Below are 6,000 nucleotides of genomic sequence, written 5' to 3' on the forward strand. Positions count from 1 at the left end.
AATGTGTTTAATGCAAGTTTATGCACATTCGGTTACATTTTACAGAAACGAAACCCAAACCCACATGGCTAATTTGCATAAACTGTAAGTGCGGTTGGACTAAAGGAGACGACTCAGTGGAATATGTGTTCTCTCTGTGACAGACGATGTGCTGCTGATGGCCACATCAACAAGAATCTAATAACATAACATTCTAACATGGCTTAAAGCTCACAAGAGTCCATTTTGCATAATATAGAACCTTTAATGTCATACTGTGGAATATTCCAGGCAAAACAATAACATCGAGACAAGTAGACGCTGCAGAATGCCAGAAATATTGCCTAGTGCGCCTTTAATTAAAGCCCCTGTGTCCATTTATTTTATATGCATTTGAACAAAATTGGTCTTGCCCCAGTACAGATATATTGTATAAACCGTTATTGAGGTCAAGCGTTTTACTGTCAGAGTATCAGGAAGTAAGTGGGTAGCATGCTGTTGTTGTTAAGTTTACCGTAACTACGCTGTGATCTCTGAACACTTAAAAACTCACTGCGGTGAATAATTAGGATGTTCTGAAATAATGTAAGTGAGAAATAAGATAAATAATAACTGATTCTATACTGCACCGATAAGAATCTATAATATTAGTGTAAAAAAATATCGCCATAACAACAACAGACCACTACCATAGCTCCCCTGTTGTTTCCGTTTCACATTGGATCTGAGCTGACAGTTCACCTTTGTAAACCCACACATGTAAGAGGACAGGGACCCCATGTTGTTTCATATGTTCAGGGCGATAGAGTGTGACCGGCCGCTCGGGGACAAAAAGAACACATTTACAAACCCACTGGAGCTGCACCTGGCGAGCAGAGAGCATCATGGGAAACCACACAGCTCCAAGTGAGTTCCTTTCACATATTTATTTCCATTGTGGAGTGCCAGCCCTCACTACCGGAACAAATTGCGCACGGAATAGCAATGCACAAACCCCCATACTCCTCTGAAAATATCTGTATGTGCCCTTGAAGGATTTTAAATTTGTCAATATTTTTCTGTTTTTCTCCCCGTAACATTTTTCTAACATCTGGTCTATTTGTGTATTTCATGGTTGAGACGCACTGCAAAGCTTCAAAGCATAGACTATTTAAACCGCCAGGCAGCACAGATGTGGTCAAATCCGGTAAAATGTACATCGCACTTACCAGGGTAGAAAAATCAGCTTTAATTATTTGTTTGAGTTTTAAGTTGTAGAATAAAGGTCATATGTTTCGCAAATTGGATTTTTGTGCGCTTTAAACCATGTTAGAATGCTGTTACCTCATCAAAAACATACCTGGAGTTGTGTTTTGTTTCATTATTAGTCTGTGTACAGCTCCAAAGCTGAAAATGCTCATGTTGAAATCAAACATCTTAACTCTTAACCACTAATGGCATGAATTATTCTTGGTTGCAAAAACAGGAACATGACGGCCAAGTTGGTGTAATTTGTTGTTTTGTTTCTCAGAGTGATTATTTGAAATCAGAATTAGCCAAACGTGAGTTTTTCATTTGGGTTTCCATGTTTCAGTGCTAAAAATCCACTTGGTTTAAAACCAGTTTTAAAACTGGTTTTAAACCAGTATATATATATATATATACATATATACTATATATATACATACATACATACACATACATATATATATATATATATATATATATATATATATATATATATATATATATATATATATATATATATATTTTTTTTTTTTTTGGCTGTAATAGAATACAGTGTAATTGCACCTCCACTACAGTAGTTAGCAGTGACGGTCTCATTGTCAGAGTGTCCGCAAGGAGTATTAGCGCTATACTGTCGAGTTTTTTTGCACCAAGCAAACGCACACACAGCACAGAGGAGGAGATATGAATTGCAGAGAACAAACTGTACGTAAAGCTGAGTGTTTTCTGCAAAAACGTGCAGAATATTGCCAACAGTCATCCTGCTTTATGAATGCTACTTCAGTAAACCATCGAGTACTGTTACCATCATATAAGGTGGCGGACCAAACAGCAGAGGAGCTCATACTGCTGCTGAAATACGAACATACACATGCTGTGTGTGTCCTGGGAGTCATTTTGGAGACGTGACTAAGATGCAAAATGTTTTCTATTTCCTGGGGGGAGTGACTAACCAGGCTGACGCCACCTAGTGTCTCCACTCAATTTCATTTCTCTCCAGCGACTAGGTCAGGAATCAGAATACAATAGACAGTTTGCAAAAGCCCCAGAAGTGTGAGTTCAGGCACCAGCCAATTAGCAAAGAGTCATACATTTTGTGTTGGCAACGATTCCCAAGATCGAGGATTTAAAGCCAGAACAAAGAGAATTTTTGGTGGATTTTATCAAGGGGAAAGACGTTATTACCCTTCTTCCTGTGGGATTAGGGAAAGCGCTTAATATACCAGTTAGCCTCGATAGCGGCACATTACATACGTCACAACCAAATGGCAGCAATTGGTTAAATGAAAAAAGTACCCGCCTACTGTCGGGTGAATGAATTCTAATCCTGCGAGGTCAGACAGTTTCTACGAAGTAAAACTGGCTGATGAATCAGGCTATGGCATGACAGAAAATAACTGAGATGCACTGGTTTAAACACTACACTGCAGCACCTACAGTCCATCCTGAATCAGTGCTAGTGCAGACTCTGCAGCTCAGTGAGTGAGTGCTGAAGGTTCTGAGCTTTCACATGAGACATCTTCTGTCCGTACACTGAGAGATTCTGTTTCAAAAGAAATTTAATTCTTTCAGGTGAACAAAATATGACAGAATTTTGAGTTTATTTGTTTGGAGGATAAGCCCTTTGAGATGTGTCGCCATCTCGTTTTCAAGGGGGTCCTCAGAATCACAACAACAGAACACGGGTACAGTAGGGCAGACAGTAGGCTACATAAGTTCAAATAAACACAACAATACACACTCAGTCACTTGACTGTTACACACATAATAAATCAAAGTTTGAACAAAAACTAAGACAGAGTTCAAATATAGTCACAAAATACAAAAAGATGAACAACAAAATTCAACAAAATGATCAAAAACAATTACAAGGGGTATGTAAGTATTGAACCAGAGCATTTTTAAACTATGGGAATTAAATGAGTGAATACATTTCAACACTAGTCCAAGAAACTTTGGTCCAGTGGAAAGAATTACATTTTATTTCATGTCTCAATTCTTATATTTTTTTGTGTACAATTTGAATCATTTTGAACACTGCAGTGAAATGGCTGTACAGTAATCTGCTGTCATGACAACTAAATATAAATGGAACCCCACTTGGACTTAAGAGGCAGAAAGCAGCGCTAGGACTAAGTCACTTTTGTCCCCTCTCGTAAGTGAAAGTGGTTTCTTCACATGATATAACAATTTGGACTTTGTTTCCCAGAGAATGAAGAGGATAAAACCATAATGTGATATGGTGAGCAGACAGCGGCCCACGGAGAAGGAGCAGAGGCTGAGCGCTGAAGCATGAAACAACCCCGCAGCAAATGAAATAAGCAGTGATCGCAGACGGACTAATGATCAGACGGGTCATTTCAAAGGGGATTTGCATGTGGGAGACTTTTTAGTACAAGTTCAGCTCAAACAATGTGACCCCATAGATGGCACAAAGAGGTTATGTCTACGGGGGATTTGCTGTTTAAGAAGTCAAGAAATCAATATAACATCAAAACAAGACAGATGAACCCAAAAATATATTTGCAAAACATTTATTATAAATTTGAAAAAAAGTGAGTAAAGTACATGGAGAGTTAACAGCTGTCAAACTTGTCCCACACACTCTTAACACATTCTTAGCAGTTTATTTATTCACCTGTGATGAGTTTAAAAGCACGTTTCACAACTTTCAGAGGCCACAGCGGAGTTTTGCTGTTGTGGTAATTCTAACAACGATTCGCTAACAGCACATCGGCCTTACATCCTGGTTTGTGGATGATAAAAATGCTTTATAATTAGAGGCAGTCAGCACCGTTTCCTTTTGACCTTAAGAGCTGTGTTTACAATATTTTAGTACAGGGGAAAGAACACAAAGAAGAATTTAATATATGAAAAAGTTACAGCCAAATTTAGGTTTGGATGGTGAAGCTTCTCAAAGTACTACAGTAGGCCATTATAATCTGTGTATTATTCATTGATTTGTTTCTCAAAATAAAACCAAAAATAAGAAAACGGAAAAAAACAAAATGGCTCATGGAAAAAACGGATAACAGCCGTTTCCCGTTTCTGTGACTTAAACTGTGATGCCAGACTTTTGCGCCACATACAGACTGAACCCGGACTAAAACAGGACTAAAACAGAACTAAACCAGGTCTAAACCAGGACTAAACCAGGTCACGGTCTGGTCCCTTTCTGTTCCCGGTCTGGTCCCAATCTCATTCCCCGGTCTCGGTTCTGGTCTCGGCCCTGGTCTCGGCCCTGGTCTCAGTCCTGGTCTCAGTTCTGGTTTGGTCCTGGTCTGGTCTTGGTCTCAGTCTTAATCACCCGACAGTCTACATGGGCGCACCTCCGGGCCCGTCCCAACACTCAGTCCTGGTTCGGTCCTGGTTCAGTCCATATGCGACGCAAAAGTCCGGCATTACAGTTTAAGTCACAAAAAGAGGAAAGGGCTGTTATCTGTTTTTTCCATTATTCATTTAAACACAAAATGAAAAACTGAAAAAATTAAGGGTTATCCGTTTTTACATTTTGGTTTTGGAGATAAATAATGAAGAAAATAGTTGTTTTTTTCATTTTCTTACTTTTGGTTTTAATTTGCAAAACAAATGCACGATTGATACACGGATTCATTATGTATATTTTTTAGCCATACAATCTATGGGACTGACTGACAAAGATGTGGCTTCCATTCTGTGTCAAAAGACTCCCACACAACACTAAGTGGGTAAAGTGTCTTGCACAAGGACACAACATAAATCTTCTGATAAGATGATACTTCTTAAATATATTTTGCAGTTGCTACCCACCTAACCTGTCATGTACTCAAATCTGTTCGTTATCCTTGAAAAGAAGCTCTCACCCCTGACGTGCATGTGACAGCTAAGGTAATAATTTGACAAAAACGTGGTAAACATAGTTATATTTGACAGGTAATAATTCATGACAACACTTTCACTGTATTTTACAACTTTCCCTCACAAACTGCCACTGGACTGAAGAAAAATATAATAAATATCTCACCAAATGAAGTAATAATAGTCTCTGTGTACAAGCAACCTGACTGTTAGCGTCACTACTTCCTGTCCAAGTTTATACCTCCAGGATATTTTTGCTGAGTCATACTAACATGAATAAATATTTAAAGATAAGACAGTGAACAGGGAGCTGCGTGTGTGGAAGTCACTGACAACATGATAAAAAGTACACAAATAAAATGAACACTTGAGCAGAGGACACTTCTGTGTTTAGAAAGAGAGATGTTTGTGTCTCAATGCTAACGCTAATGCTAATGTTGAGGCATAATAAATATTACAACAACGCTACGAACTGAAGAATTCTTATCTTTATTTAAATTAATTTGAATCTGAATAGGTTATTTATTTTATGTTTTCCAAATTTAACAAAAGTGACGGTTAACTTTGAGACACAATGATCTAGCTAGCATGCTACTGTGCAGAGAATCTATTAAACCTGAAAACATTTACACTTTTAGGAACAAAGAGGCAGATGTTGATGCAGATGGTGAAATACTTTGGGGCAACTATTTTCAAGAAAATGCCTTTAACAAAAAAATGAGGTTGTTGTTAATGGGCCTGTACCCGATTTTATTCCATGTATTTGAGCAATTTTTAATTTATGGGAAGATTTTTACAGTAAAACACTGATAAGGCTCTGAAAGTTGTGAAAAGTGCTTATAAAATCATCATGAGGAATAATAGATGAATTACGAATTTCGGACTTCAGGTCATGGCGCAGTGCATACTGGGAAGGATTTTCCAAAAAAGTGAGCATCAAACCGTCATGTTTGTTTT

The 6,000-nt window shown here is 38.1% G+C and overlaps 1 protein-coding gene across 1 annotated transcript in view; it reads right to left on the minus strand.

Annotated features, from left to right (window-relative positions):
• asic2 (acid-sensing (proton-gated) ion channel 2) overlaps positions 1-6,000 on the minus strand; it is a 673,491-nt gene that overhangs the window by 112,255 nt on the left and 555,236 nt on the right. The window lies entirely within an intron of this gene.

Source organism: Boleophthalmus pectinirostris, unplaced genomic scaffold (assembly GCF_026225935.1).
Source record: "Boleophthalmus pectinirostris isolate CB_2022bp ecotype Guang Dong unplaced genomic scaffold, ASM2622593v1 HiC_scaffold_17, whole genome shotgun sequence".
Classification (NCBI taxonomy): Eukaryota; Metazoa; Chordata; class Actinopteri; order Gobiiformes; family Gobiidae; genus Boleophthalmus; species Boleophthalmus pectinirostris.